Below are 16,471 nucleotides of genomic sequence, written 5' to 3' on the forward strand. Positions count from 1 at the left end.
GGTGCTGCAAGACAGAGGTTGTTGCTGTCAAGGAAATAACATATTTTTTTTCCAGAATAACTAATGCACTCTCTCAAGGAAACTTCCAGCTGCTCTCTGTTCATGCTGTTTTACCCTGAGGAAGGATTCAGCTGCAACTTGAATTTACAATTGAACAGATCCATTTAAGTTTAAATCATTGGTAAAGTAAGGTCTTGGTGGAAGCACTCTTTTCAAAGTTTCCAGTAAGTGAAATTTATGTGCCAGTTATGCACTCTGTTAAGATACACATTTTGGTGAAAAAATCCAAACTATTAAATGTGTCATGTTACATATTTGCTACATGACCTCCATGGCTCTCACAGACACATTAGTTTCTCTACATTTAATCTGAAGGAAACAAAAATAGATCTAGTCTCTCACAAAATTTCGTAGGCATGAATCAGTGCAGGGCCCCCTCCAAAGTCTAGTCAGGATGACATACAAGATTCACGGTATAAGTCACCTCAGCCTGCAGAGACACAGAAAAACCAGCTTTGCTAGAAAGCCAAGGCAGCTACTTACTAAGAAAACCCTACCAATTTTACTGTTTCATTCTTTTCTCATTTCTTTTATTCACCCCCCATCTTTCACTGTGTCTTGTGATTCCCAAACCTATTTTTAATAGGTTAGATTGGATATCACTACATTTTTACCACATTTGTACAACAGATTCTTCCGTAAAAGAAAGTGTTTGGAATGTCTTAATCTTTTCTAACAAGGAAGCAAAGGAACAAGATGTACAATAACTGTCTGAGCCACCAGAAAGTATAAATGCTTCTTCCAGAAAGGACAACTGCTTTACCATTCACATGGCACCTGTCATTTGGGACACTGAACAACTTAGGAAAAATCTTCTCAAGGCAATAGCCAAGTCACTTAGATTTCGAATAAGAATTATATTGCTTGCATAACTGTTTCCTTCCTATCAGATCACCATTAGGATATGTCTCTGCCATGTGTTATTCTTAAGGTTTGACTTAAGAGTGGACTAACCTTGTAAGTGAATTGACACATGAGCATTCACAGTTCCTAAAGGATGCAAGCCACACCAGCAATCTTCCAAAACACATTTCTAAGACTGGCTCTCAGCAGTAGAGCTCTATGGGGTGGTAGAGACTGAGGCATAACACGGCACTCAGCCTCTACAGAATCTGGGAGAACTGTCCAGCTTCTTGCTATTGCCTGTTTCCCTGTGCCTTCCCTACACAAGCATCTGCTGGCAAGGATGTGAGCTGGCTGGAAGAGAAACCTGCTCTCCTTCTAATGACACAGAGAGTCCTTGGGCATTGCACTCGATGGTGGGTGTTTTCTTTTGTTGTTTCATTTTTAATCTGGCAAAGAATAGTTAACAACTGGAAATCAGCTGCAGTTTAGGAATTCATGGAGCATTATGAACAGTTCAGACACTGAAAAATTCAAAGCAGACGCGTTTACTAGGACTATTTTTCAGATGGCAGGAACACATATTTACTCAGAATTTGATCAGTGGTTTAATCAGTCACAGATTATTAATGGGAGTTGACCTTTGTTCTTTCCCTGGTTTTAATTGTGCATCTTTCAATTCTTCGTGAAGCAAGATGTCTTTTGCCACGTGCTTTTTCTCCATGTCACTGTTTCCCTGCTCAAAACATCTTGAAAACTTCCAGGAGAGGGACTGGCTTTCTTTCGCCTCCTTAGTCCTGAATCCTTCACAGTAATTACTTTTCCTAGGTCAGGTAAGTTTCTGCTGCTTTACCATGCCATTTGCAGATGTGCTCATAATGGTACACTGACACAAATTTCAGGTTACTGACCAAATTATTTACAAGGGCAGCTGAGCCATCTGTGCAGAAGGGAGAAAAATCTGCAAGAAAAGGATAGGGCAGAGAGCTGGGGAAGGGAGTACTGTTGTAGCTACTCTATAAGATGCCTTTCCTTGGCAATGTGAGACTCAGTTCTTCCACTGTTTTGATTCTGCGAGCCACAGTTGTGTTTCTTTGTTATATCTCCCTTTACCATTGCCCTTCCTAGTCCTGGCGCTGCATTCATCTATTACCAAACTGGTGTCTTATTTTGCAGTACTTCAGTGTAAGTTTGTAGGCAGTTGTAGAACTGAATTTGACAATGACCTGTAGCATGTTTGGCGGCCCACAGTGATTGTTCTGCTGTACTGTTGAGGAGCTCAGTTCAAGCATCCAAATTAATTTCAGGGGCAGTCAAAACACTTATTTGCTGCACCTGCCATTCTTAATATTTAAAACCATACTTCCCACATGATTGTCCCTACGGTGGTGTTTGGGAAATTAAACAGAAATGACAGGTAAGTGACTGGCATTTTAGAAAACCTCAGTTTACTTTGGCGAGTTTGTAAATCTCAAAGTTTCACAAAGCTACTTAGAATTCTGATCACCACTTTGTTTCCCTCTTAGACAATAATCATTCATAATGATAGAATTATAGTATTATAGAATGGTTTGGGTTGGAAGCAACCTTAAAGATCATCTAGTTCCAAACATACAGCTTTATACAGAGAGCTTTCCCTCCAGGGCTGTAATGAGCAATGATGAATCAATGCCTATACTACCGCTCCTGTGCTGGAGATTGTTAACTTCTCTTCAATTTCTACCACTTCTACTACATCTGCATTCCCATTTTTAAAGAAGGAATGAGGTACAGACCAACAGAGTAATCTAAAATAGTGTCACAAGCACATGGCAGTGGTGAAAATATAGAACTCTAAATAGAGAAGAAATATAGGTATGAAAACCTCATACAGTGCAAGGTATTGAATCAAAGGTAATGAATTAGATTGGTTCTTCAGTATAAAGTAAGGTTTTCAAGACTGACAAAAAAGGGGAGAGTACCCAAGTATTAATTCCATGATATCCAAAGTTCTTTGCCTTTTTAAATTATCAATTGAATATATACTAACTAAAAAAAAAAAAAAAAAAAAAAAAAGACAAAAAAAAAAAAAAGAAAAGAACCAAATAACATACTTTCTGGAAGACCTCAACGTAGTACTCAGACTGCCAGTGAAACACAAAGAATTAAAACACTTTGCAAATTGTGACAAGGATTTTCCTGAATCTCTTACAGAGGCAGGAGGGTTGGAACTAGATGATCTTAAGGTCCTTTCCAACCCTAACTATTCTATGATACCATGTTCATCCCCATTGCCAGCTTTATGTCTATAAAGTCTAACACAAAAATGTCATGGCTTGCTTTTCTGCAGTAAGAAAAGCCTTAATTCACTGAACTTCCTGAAGTCCTGTTCTAGAAAAGAGAGTTCAAGAGAGCTCCAAGGCTTCTACAGCAGCTCAGCATGGTGCATGGAAATCACAGAACGGAAGTCAGCGTACTGTGTCACAGTGAACATGACAACTTGGCTTTCAGTTCTATGCCTGTTCTTCTTCTGTCTGTGCTTGCCTCTACCCATTTACCTCATCCTACATCTACCCCTGCTCCCAAACCTAGGCTCATCACAGCTGAGATCTGATCATTGCCTCTTATCTGTCAGCCAAAGCAATCCTTATTCTTGTTCTTATCCTAAAAATAACAGGTCCATTGAACTAACTTTACTGCTGTCTGCTACCAGTCCGTATCTACCCTGCCATCTGCTTTATACTAATCTAATGTAATCCACAAAAAAAAAAAAAAAAAAAAGAAAAAAGCCTTCTCTTGCGAGTTCCTGTCCTATTGCTCATGTGATTGTTCATCCAAAATCCAAGAATGCTTCTGCTGTCAGTTAAATCTTGGTACTGTTTGAAAGGGCTTCTGTTCTGACCTGCCAATGTGTGGCTAGTCATGGATTGGGCATAACTAAAAATATGTGTTAGAAAGGTATTAGTTCCCTGGCAAATGGTACTTACGCAGTAATGTTACTTGAGTAAAGTCATGCTGGGGAGGGGAAGTTTTGCCTATGGAGAACTCCTGAAGAAGCATGAATTAACTTTAGGCTCCTTGCTTCTGTGGAAAATTGAGCATGGCTTTTTAGACATGTGTGAAATCAAAGTGTAAATACATTTTATATTTAGAACTTACTGAAGTGGTTGGGTGTGATTGGTGAGTACTTCTCCCACTACTGTGTTTTAAGGAACTCCTGAGCTCTTTTGCAATACCGGAGAAGCTATCTCTTACAGCCCACTGAAACTACTCTGACCAAAAATTCTAAAGATACTTCTGCACCATGGTCAGGACTCAACTCCATTCATAGCAATACGATAGCTAGAATGACAAGCATGTTTTATGGCATCAAGTCTTCCCTCATCTTCCATGATACATTTTTTCTTCTACCCTCCAAAAGCTTATACCACCTCTGCCGCCCTTTGAAGGGGCTCCATTTTTTATCACATTTTTGGTCTGTATCTTATTTTTGTTTATCTTATTAAAAAAAAATTAAAAAATAGTTCAAGTGTTTGCTTTATGATGCTTACACAGAGACTGACTTTTTTACTCTGGATTTACCTCTTCATATGCCTCATGACAATGTTACATTATTTTTCTGAAATCTTCTCAGATTCCTTTTCAATGGAATTTAGGACTCAGAAAGGAAAGGCACAATTTCACTCCATTCCTGTTTATAAAATTCTCTAGGTCTTCTTCCAGGGATTGTGCACTTGGTCCAACATTTCATCCCATGGCATGCCCAGCTTCAGGCTTTGGCATAATTCCAGAATTTCTCTGGTACCTTTAAGAGCCTGAGGAAGCTGAGGAGGGCAGGAGGCAGCAGGCAAGGGTGTTGATCAGATAAAATCAGTGTATACTTGAATTGGAGGCCCTCTTTAAATATACAACACTATACAGCAGCCATTCCTTTCTAAATGAAAGATCCTTTTCTAAATGTTCCACCTGTACATATTTGTATGAGATATAAACTATTATATTACTTTACTGTAGAGTAATATATACCATATAGAATATCCTTTTATTTTACTGTAATGTAGCTGAATACACATTTAAGTTTAAAATTATCTTAATTTTCTTAATTAATTCTTAAAAATCTTAATTTTCCAGTCTGCCATGTATTGCAGTTTAACATAACTGAGGATATCCAGAACCGCAGGGGCTAGCAATCTTCTTTGAAACAGATGCAGATTACAGGCTTTCCCCAGCTTGGTGACCTGCACTTAAAATGCTACATCTAAGGTTTTTCTCTGTATTATCCTTATCTCTATCAATATTAAATTAATAAAATCTGTTAATATACATTGAAATTTAAGGTTTTTTCTCTGTTATTAGTATGGTCTTCCCTTTGCTAAAAAATATTATTTGTTCAATGATTTCAACAGAAACTGAGGTTTTTGTTGGGTAGCAAATTCATTACAAATGGCTAGTTTTTCCTGCTATGTTCATAAAAATGTAATGTTGAAGAAAACCTGGCTGAGGGAGAAGTACAGAAAAGGCTCTTTTAATACAGCTTTGTGTTGTTTATTTTGAAGAACATGAGTATATATATTTATTGTAGCTGCTTACGTTTCCTGACTACACATTTCCTAGCATGTTCAGACCTTGCAGTTTGACTGCCTGCCTTATCACTCCAGCACGAACTCCTTCCTGCTGCACTACTGCGCTGGACCTTGACCTGCAGAGATTAGCTCATCCTAGAGAAAAGGGTAAAGGGTACTTTGGTGTCCCAGCCCTTTTGATCTAATCTTTTCTACTCAGACTTTCAGGGTGATTATCAGAAAATGTATTCACTAGTAATTTGTAGTAAAATGTAGCTAGTAGTATGTTGATTCTTCTGTGTTATATACTGGCATTTTCCTCCAACAAAAGAGTATTTAAATGATATTCTCTGGAGTGTCAAACAGTATTATTATAACTGATGATATGGTACTAGAAGATATTCAGCTCTTCCAGAAGTTAAAATATTTGTTAATCTGATGGCAAAACTACAAGGGCATCACTGTACATTCTGAACATACACAGTCAAAAGACTCCAGCATGACTGATGACTCAAATAGAACACAAGTAAGAATGCATCAAAACTGCTAGAAAAGCATTGTGCAGATCAATAAAAGACCTTTTATTTCCCTGTCTTATACCTAATGTTGCTAACCATTCAGATACCAGTTACTCCCTTTCAGTTATAATGGTACGCACTTTGATGTTCACACATAGCAAATGAAAGGACCATACCTGCCACAGAAGTGGCAAATAATTCAGTGCAACACTTACCCAAACTGCACAAAAACATAATAGAGTAGTATAAAAGTAAATTAGTCATAGCATAACAGGATCTGAGACTCTTTGAATTCCAATTTTATGTAAGAAAGATAAATTAGACTGTGCAGTTCTGAATGACTTTTAAATAAACATTGTGGATCCTATCTATAGTGTGAATATTATCCTCTTTGATACTACTATCTAATATCTACTACTACTACTATACTAATATCCTCTTTGATCCTACATTAAGTGTGAATATACCTCTTTGATTCCAAGAGAATAAAACTAGACCTTCACTGATGGAGCATAAGCAAAAAATACACTTTTCTCACTTCCCTGGAACATCAGATTTGAATTTTTCCAGATATTCACCAAAAGGGTAGGATTACTCATTTTTTCCATTTGCTGCTAGGCTTACAAGTATGCAAAATGTAGGTTTCATTTCTCAGTAGGAACACAGAGGTCAATAGGTTGTATGGTCATAGAGGAAATCAGCAGCAGAGACCAAGATAATGCCTACAAGATCTAACCTCACATGTGTTGCTAACCAAGGAACCCATTGTTTGAACCAGGATCTCATTCCTGTGCAGTTTCCTAAACAGCAAAAGCACAAGCTCATCTGTATTGTGATGCTTATTTACCTCTTCTAAAGGTCCTCAAACTGATGTATCCTACTCCAAAACCTGACAGAATATTATTCAGTGGTGTTCTAGCCAGATACCTGCACATGTAGTTCAGTTTTGTGCCCACTTCTGGTCAACCATTCTCATGTAACTCACCCCGTTCTGTAGGTAGGAATTCTCAACATGTTTGAAAGTGACAAAGAACCAAACACATCGCTTTGGCCATTTGCCCTTTTAAAAATCCAGGTTGTGAATTATGTCAGTCTGACCTTGATAAAATCCATTCAGCTGTGAGCAATGGCAGCAGATAATGGAGAAGAATACATCCAAGTTGCTCAGGTGACTTCTCAAATGTCATAAACAGACAACACTGCTTATCACATGTATTAACCTACATTGCATTTTATCTAACAGTTTAGTTGTGAATTGACAAAACACACATTTCTAAGGGGTTTTGGGCCTCTCAGTATTTGCCAACTAATTACACTCTGCATGTACCATATTGTGCTCTGAATTCAAACATCTGCTCTGTGTTCTAGATGTTCTGGAAATTGTGTATTTTTAGCTCGCAGTTTCACCCACCTAAGCAAAAGCAATGCAACGGCAGGACTCACATGCTTCCCAGACTCAGGCATTCAGCTTTCTGTCGTGACAAACACACATTACATCCTCAATATCCATGTGTGGGAGCCGAACCTTTCATCAGACACACACTATAATAAGGCTCTGAACCAGCTGACTTGACAAAGCTAATTGTCAAGTTTCCTCTCCACAAATAAAACTTTCTGCATTTTACCTTAGCTACAGTATTGTCCTGTGAGTAGATGTGCATAGTTGATATAATAATAAGCTATTATTTCTGCAGACATTATTTGAAGTTTATCTTGTGCACAACACCAGAACAGACGGCTGCATGTTCTTTGTTTTACTGAAGCTTTTAAGTTGCTCAGTGAACTGTGATCTTTAAAGAAGCTTGACTTTGATAGCTTTCTGTCCTATTGGATTTTCATCAAAACGAGTGCTAAGCAAGGACCCCATAACTGTTCAAATAGCTGTGCTAATGAATGATAAGCAATACAAGATGACATGGCTGTGCACCACTATTTTTATCTCTCTTCTTCAAAGCTCAGTCTGCATTCCTTCTGAGGCTCATCTGCAACTCCCAAGCCTTTGGTTAGGGAAGGGAACTCCAAAAGGACACCCTTTCAGGGTCACACTCCTTCAGGATCATCCCATATCCATAGAGGAGTCAGCCCCTGGCCAACAGTTCTATTAGTTTGCACTTGTATTCACAAAATTTACTACTGTAGGTTTTTTTTGCAAGCAGTGAATTTCTTAAATGCAACTGGACTTTCAGTGTACTATATTTGCTAGAAGGTAGCAGGATAAGATAGACTCTGGACCAGCCCTGGTGTCTCACTGAGCTTGTAGAGGCCTTTCTTTCATTTGCCTATAAAGGGCTATAGAGGCTGGAAATTAGTACCATGAAATACCAGGGGCAGGTGTGTTTGTGTGTGTAGAGGGCAGAAAAAAGGATGTAAATCCCCATAAACCATATTTGAAATGCAGGGTTAAGAACAAATACAAAAAGGGTTTTTCTGGAAAACAAGCACAAAACCAACCAACCAAAAAAAAAAAAAAAACCCACAAAAAACCCAAACACCCCCCCCCCCCATACACACACAAAAAAACCCACCAAACAAACAAACCCCAAACCAAATCAATAAACCAACCAAAAACACACCAAAAAAAAAAAAAAAGGGTTCATTTTGGTCTTATGTGTGTCTTTTAGGGCATAGAAGGAAACTTGCAAAGATCATAACATTATCACAATGAGTTCTCTAAAGAGCATCTGTGTCTGTGAAGCAGGCCATTTTTCACTGATGCAAATTTGCTGCTTTGATTCATTGGCATGTAAAGGGCTCCATACTGTTTAAATTGAGCTACCATCAGAAGTACAGTGTTAAGATGGAGTTCTGTAGTGCTTAGGAGCTGGTACTGCAGGGTTCAGGCATGTCTTTCCATGCCAAAGGGAGCAGGAAATCAGATGCTGGGTTATAAATTCTCTAGTGTCAAGGAAATAAGCACATCCAGCCACAGCCAGTGTATCTTCTTTGCCCTTTCAGAAGATAACTTTGCATTTTTAGCTCAGAGTTTTGTCATCAGTATCACAGAGGACTTCTAACAGATACCCTCCAAGAAGCCTGTTTTCAAAACACTTCAATGAGCAAAACAATACTGAAAGTGTATTTTCAAAATACTAAGCCCAGAGAGTCATTTCTAGAATAGAGTCTTTCCAACAGTCTCACTCTTGTTCAATTCAGCTGCAAATTTCAATACAGTTGCAGTAGGCTAAGTTATCAGTTAACCTACGCATTCCTTGCTTTATCAGTCTTTTCACTAAATCAAATTTACTTTGGATATGTTTATTAAACAAAACTGTCTTTCGTGCAAACACTCCAGCCTTAGTGAGAAATTAACACACCAGTGTTAACCAGGAAAAGATTTGACAGTATGTGATATAGAGCAAAAAGTTAGTCAGAACAGGGGTCTAGATTAAAACACCAGCCCAAAGACAAATGACAAATACAGCAGAACAGAAATAACTAGTTTGACAACATTACTGCAAGCACAGGTCACCTTCTAAGCTTTCTATCAGTTGGATAAGCTGTGTGGCTTTCTCTCTAATGGAATATTAATCTGGTTTAGTTGTAATTAGCAAAACCAGTCATTACTTAAATAACAAACATTGAAGATAACACATTTAGCCTTCTAATTATGGCAGTGAACTTGCACAGCTCTCCTTAATGGCAGCTTTAACTATTATTCAACAAGGCTTTAAAGAAAACATTAACAGGCAACACATACACACCATCAGCCATGTGGACTCTCAAAGGTACAGCCTTGAAGGTCACTTGGAACATTGGGTTTGTTGTTTTAACCCATATCTCAAAGAACTTGTAAGTCTTTGGCTGCCATAACAGCAGAGAGCTAGCCAAGACCATGCTCTGCTCCCACGTTTTCTGGTGTGCCTCATGGTGAAAGCAGGCAATCATGACCTCATGAGTGCTGCTGTCAGCCAAGTATCTGCTCAGATCTTTTTTTAAATTGCAAGAATCCAGCACAGGCTTTCTGACTCTTTTTTTTTTTTTTTTTTTTTTTTTTTTGGTTTTCCTTAATAAAAGCACACAAAATGCTCTTAGCAATGATGAGATTTTTATGGCTTAAAATAATTATGCATTAGTCTCTGGAGCTTAGTATAAACTATTTAATAGTACCTTACTCTGGCCACAGTATGTCTACAGTGGCTCCCTCATGGCAGAGTGCTGTAGACATTAATTTTAACAGTGCAACTCTTACACATTACACAACCTGCATTATTCTCAGCAATGACACATGAAATTAACTGCCTGGATAATTTCAATATTACATGGAGTCATTAAAGCCCAGTTTAAATCAGTTCTGTCAATATATGTTCCACTAGGAGAAGTGAAGTGTTAGTCTAAGACCTGAAATCTCTAAAAAAAAAATTGTTAACCACTGCCATGCCTTGTGTCCAGTAAAATTTAATTCTGTCACTTTGAACACTGATGCTCACCAGTAGCCTTGGAAGGTTAAAATCCAGATTGCCTGCCATGCTTCAGATATATTCCTGCAAACACACTCTTTAATATTGCAGTCCAGAAGGTATTGAACAGCATTTTATCATATTTTGGGTATCTTTATGTATCTAGATACCAGACAGAAATAAGCAATAGTGAAAATCTACTGTATGTCCAGAGCTCAAATCACACTAACATTTTTTGTTACATGTATTACAAATTCAGAAAAAGCTATAGCTCATTGCCAGGTTTCTGCTGCCTAGAAATAAAGGTCAACAGCAAGAAGCATAGGGAGGAAGAGACGGAGGAAGGGGGGGAGGAAGGAAGGACTGTACAGTGGATCAGAATAGAATAATTTCTGTGTTTAGTCTTCTTATTGGCAACTAATGACAAATGACTATAAATAAGGAAAATTGTGTTTAAAATGGCCCCACATCAAGTATGAGAGTCTTTGCTCAAATAAAGTCACTAGCTCATAGGTGATATATTTTAGTAATGGAAAAAAGAGATAAACTCTTTTGGCAAATAGACCTTTTAATCATATAAGTTGGAAAAGACTTGAATCCACCACCTTGAAGCATGGGTCATGGCATACAGCAAGTGTGTGTAGTGAAGGAGGCTCAGTTCTTGTTTCAAAGTCCATGGCTTAGGCCTATGCATGCTGAAAATGTAGGAGTGTAAGAGCAGAACAAAAATTCCTGTAAAAGTTTATTACTTATCTTGTTTTTTCTCCAGTGAACTTTGGTAAAGGCTGACAGTAATAATCTGTTCCTTGGGCAGTGCTGTACTTATAAATTTATTCATCTCACTTTTCCCTCCTCGCTCTTTGGAAATGCTCTGCTAAGTGTAGTGAAAGCTGTTCAGCAATTTTAAGAGCAATGAGTTACCCTTCTCAGATGTGAAGACAAAGAATTAGCCCAAGATAAAGTTGTGAAGAAAGAAGAGCTGAAACAGAAGATGATAATTCCAAAACATTCATACAGTGCTATAAATTTGCACAATGCTTTTCTCAGAGAGATGGGACACTGCAGCTTTACAGAGCGATCAGGAAGGCTTAGGTGCGCAGCAGTACTGTGCAGCTGGGTCCTAGCACTGGCAGAGAAACTTAAGCCGCAAACTTATCAAAGTGGAAAAGGTTTCAGGAGTAATGATCTTCAGTCTGGTGCCCTGTAGTCCGTTTCAAAATCTTTTCTTGCAGCAGAAAGAAATATAGTTAGATCTGGAGAAAGGAATAGAGATATAACCTATTTTTTACTTCTTGTTCCTAAGAACAGTTCAAAATTCCACAAAACCTGATATCTATGGCAACATTCAGCTTCAAGAAAACTGAACTTAATGTAGGTTTTGTCTAGGTTTAAGGAGGGATGTTGGTGACATCTGTAAGTAAAATTTAGAGACAGTGACATAGTAGATTTGGCCACATCTATGGAACCAAAAGATCTGTCATCTAATCAATATGAAGTCATACAGCTTTAAAGTTTTACCTGAAATTATGCATGGAGACAATATTTCTCAAGTAAGTTTGTTCTTAACGCTCTTAAAATAACTTGTGGTAACACAAAGTAAACACCCAAGAATAAAAGGTATAGTGTCATGCAGATTGGTATGCTATCATCATAATGCTATAATTTCTATTAGTAGCTCTGTTATTCTATTAGAAGACAACAGATTGTTTTGACTACATTAGGAAAGCACAATTTGAAGGGAGATTGATTTCTTTTAGCTAACTGATGCTGTTGGGAAAAAAAAAACCAAAATAAAACACCAACCAAATAGGTATAATTTGGGCAAAACCGCAACTTTCAGTCTAGCACAGATTGAAAAAAACCTTCACTGAGTTTAACTAGGTTATACTAATGAGCTACACAATCAGAAAGAGAAGATGCTGTCATCTGTAGAGAATAGGGGAGTTTACGAAGAGATCAGAGAGAGGAGAAAGAGAGAAAAACAATGATCTTCAGTGGAACCTTGAAGTGCTTGTGGAAAGACTTGCACCATGTCTTTCCAACATGTACCATACAAGCAATAGCCTTCCTCTGTGATTTTGAATTCTATTAAGTTAATGCTTTTTTCTTCCTAGATTCATCATTGGAAGGTGCTTCATGTCTCCCTTTAGGACCAGAAGCCATTTAGAGATGCTGTGCTTTGTCTGTGAAAAAGGTAAGATTTTATGTCACAGTGTTCTTAAAATATTAGTTATCTCCTACTGGAGAAAAGCTTGATCATATCAAATTCACTGATAAGTGCTCTCTTTGTTAAAAGATACTGACCTAAGACAAATATCAAAAGCAACTTGAAACTGGGTGATCCAAGGGATTCATGTATCAATGTAAATGATTTGCTGTGTTACAGCTGGAAGGTTATTTCACAATATCTCAATGATACTACCAATCAGTTTACATGATACTCACTTTTGGGTAAGTACTGGTACAGAATTCAGAATAAGTACCCAACACAGCTGGTTAAAAACTAGCCCAGGTGTGGCAGCACCAGGCTGTGGTCACCAGTTATCTTACCCTTACTCACACTCCAGTAAAATCTGTGAAGCATAGCCCAGCCTAGTGCGCATTTGGGTAGAAGATTTTTTGCCTCTTAAACCAATGTTAATACAGAGCATGATTTCCAAATGCAGCCTGTGAAAGACAATCCTAGGTCACCGTAAGGTAAAAGGATAGGAGCCAGATTTAGCTGCCGGTTCTTGACTCATAGGGAAGTCACAGCAGAAGTGTTACAGTGATAACAATTTGACTGTTCAGGGAAGGATGGAGTGGTACCTTTCTCAATAGTTCTGCAAGTTCCATTCAGGAAATCCCTACTCTCTGAGATGAAACATCATCATTTGCTGAACTACAAAGTTAGTTTTCCAATATCATGCCGGATATCCTATATGAAGATATCCTGTGGAAGCAGGATGAGCCTGGATGAAAACAGACTGAACACTAAGTCTGGCTTAACCTTGGAGTCACCCTTTACAAGATATTGCAGTTCAGAGAATGTTTCTAATGGACTACATGGGAACAATCAGTACTTGACAGCGTAGTATTTGGGGAATGAACTAATTAACCTGCATGTGATAGAGAATATTTCTTCCAGTATAACAGTAAGGATTTAGAAAGCAATGCTACCTACAATTATCTTCTCAAGGAGTTTATTTTTAAAAAGCACTTAAACCCGCACACACACAGACACATAAAATAGGACATATTTAGATCAAAGCTACTCACCTTCAACAATTGAATTAATCTGAAAACATAGTATTCTTGACTTCCTAAAAATAAAACCTGACATTTAACTCCCACCCTCCCATTTTTTTTTTCCCAGAAGATTATGATAGACTCAACATCTCCACACACTGGTAATTAGAAGGAGGAAAAAATGTACCTTTCTTTTCCTCTTTCTTGAGAAAATACATTGCAGTAAACTTCTTTCCAATAGGTAAAAACATGCCACTATTATTCTTTACGCTGCATAAATACTTGCTCTTCTATCACATATTTTAAAGTAATTTTCCAAGTGAGAGCATTGGTAGCAAACATCAGCAGGTTTCCTGTATGGAATAGCCATCATACACAAAATAGAATAAAGCTCATGAGATTTAAATAATGATGCAACTTGCTTAATGAAAGCAGATGACTTGGATATTTTATTCATATTTTAGGGGACTTTTTTCATCTTTGTGTAGAATTTTTTCTTACAAGATTAAAAAAAATAAATCCTGAAGTAAGGTTTTACAGACGTCAGTCTCTCAGGATGGTGCCAATCTGGAAGTAAAGTATGGAAAAATTTTCTCCTCATGACCATGTTTGTGAAAAATTTTCATAGGTATATTAGCACTTGTTTTCTATAGGCAATGCATTTTTTTCTTTTGTTTCTTCAGGGAGAGTTACCCAAGTAAAGTGGCTGAAAACTGCCATCTACTGCCTCCGGGAGAAACAGCTGAAGCATCATGACTGGAACAGCAAAAGTCGTTCTGGTGTGGTCCTTCCTATGCTACTACAAGAAAGATTAGGAACTTGGGAGGAGACAACAGCACTTTCTCCCTCTTTTTTGTGCTGAGTCAGACCCACAGGTTTTTATTTGTAGCAGCACATAAAGCACATCTGGTACATAGAATCATAGGGAAGTTAGGGCTGGAAAGGTCTTTAAGATCTTAAGCCATGGCTTTAATGAACACTAATGCATATAGTACGCTCTATTGTGTATGTACATACATATCTCTGTGTTGGCATATATACATAGATCATCCACTACGTTGTTTTGGCCTTGGCATACTAGAAATTATTTCATATGTACTCCCTTAGCAGCACAGTTGAATTTCAGTCAGCTGAATAATAATGTCAGACATTATCGATGTAAAGCTGGTTTCTACATCTGTTTCCTTATTCTTTTTGCTCTAAAGCTCCTTACTTCTAATGACTTGCAGACCCCATTTCTACACAGCAGACAAAATCCTTAGCTCATATCACTTGAACTTCAGAGGAGTTATCCTGCTACGGCTGTACTGCTTCCTTCAGAGAGTACCTGTACCTGCAGCTGTTTTTGTCGCTCTATTCCTGTTAGTGTACTGACATCCTAAAACTGCAAAACCCCCAGTTTTTCCTTCTCATTCTAGGAAGAACTAGTATCTCCTAAAATAGAAGATGAGAGATTTTTTGAAGGCTAAGTGGCAGATAGTAAACCACTGCAGTTATAATAGTCTTTCCCAGCTCCTTAAAACCTGGAAGACTTTCAAATTCCTAACAAGAAGATAAGAAGATGATAATAAGAAGAGGGGGAAACAAAAGAATAAACATAGGAAAGGTTTCTGGGAGCAGCATTGCTTCAGAACCTAACGCAGGAACCTTAAGATTCCAAATTAGGTCAGAAAATGCTGAAACAGACCTAAATTTCCAAGATATGCGTATTTGTCTTTTGTCAGTGGTTTGTAGCCACTTCAAACATGCCAAAGAGATAGGGTTGACAATTAGTTTTTAACAGGAACATATTTACCATGGGACATAGAGGGTCTGAAGAGGACTGTCTGTGTGGAACAACCTAATGAGAAATTCTGGCAGAGAACTGCATGCAGAAAGAATTATATGCAGAGAATTATCAACTACTACTTGGATCTTGCTCCAAAATTTGGTGGCATTCAAAAGTAATAGATTACTTTTCTTACAGGAGCATATGTATATTCAGTTGGAAGGAGCATGGGACAGCCCACATAATAAAACTACAGTCTTGAATATATTGGGCAGGCGGTTCCAAAAAAATACATCATTATTTCACTTTACCCCACCATCTGCTATTTTAAATACTTCACACAATGCAGACTTTCTTGAAAATCTGCCAAATGCAGAAACTAAAATAATTATGTTCTTCAAATTAAGTTTGTTGTATTTATACATCCCAGCTGAATTCATTCAAGAGTTCATATCCTGTAAAAGATAAAGCTTCTTATACTGCATACGATGTGTCAAGCCCTTCTTGTCATGGTTGAGGGATTTGAGATATCACTGTCAGTCACTTTGTCTTATTTTTCCCATGATGCTTGAAGTGAATCTGATCTACCTCATTTTGGTATAAGGTGCTCAGACATTTACTGCTTGTAGTTGAGTTTCAGTACGCACTCACTGAAGGGGCAGTAGGTTCCATCTGAAGACACAGTAATACTTTAAGTCAGCTTGTCTAGTTTAACCTATAACAATACTTTCAACTAAATGGACGAGCACATATAACAGATAGATCAGTCCTGTGACTGAGAGAAGGTTTGAAGTTTAGATTATGGCTACATTCAAATTACAGAATTACACCATTATCTGTCTGATATCCATTTCTTACAGTATATAAAATGATAAAATTCAATCAATGGCCTTTTTAGAAACTGAACTGTGTTTATTCTCCTCCCTCCTGTTTTCTTACATATTTTATGTACTCAACATTTCTTCCAATATCCTAGCCTGAAAAGTACATTTAATGTGATTAAAATTTACAACAGGGGAGAAAAGGAAAAAAAAACACCCTAAAACATTAACATTTCTACATACACAGTTTAATTTGAAAACAAAGCTTTTCTTGGCTCAAATGAAGAATGAGCTC

At 37.7% G+C, this 16,471-nt stretch overlaps 1 long non-coding RNA gene across 1 annotated transcript; it reads left to right on the forward strand.

Moving 5' to 3' along the window:
* The first annotated feature begins 1,599 nt into the window (after positions 1 to 1,599).
* On the forward strand, positions 1,600 to 15,992 carry LOC136008788 (uncharacterized). Its single transcript, XR_010610244.1, has 3 exons — positions 1,600 to 1,736; positions 12,474 to 12,553; positions 14,271 to 15,992. It is a non-coding gene; the product is annotated as an uncharacterized LOC136008788 (long non-coding RNA).
* Positions 15,993 to 16,471: the final 479 nt, after the last annotated feature.

Source organism: Lathamus discolor, chromosome 2, assembly GCF_037157495.1.
Source record: "Lathamus discolor isolate bLatDis1 chromosome 2, bLatDis1.hap1, whole genome shotgun sequence".
Lineage (NCBI taxonomy): Eukaryota > Metazoa > Chordata > Aves > Psittaciformes > Psittacidae > Lathamus > Lathamus discolor.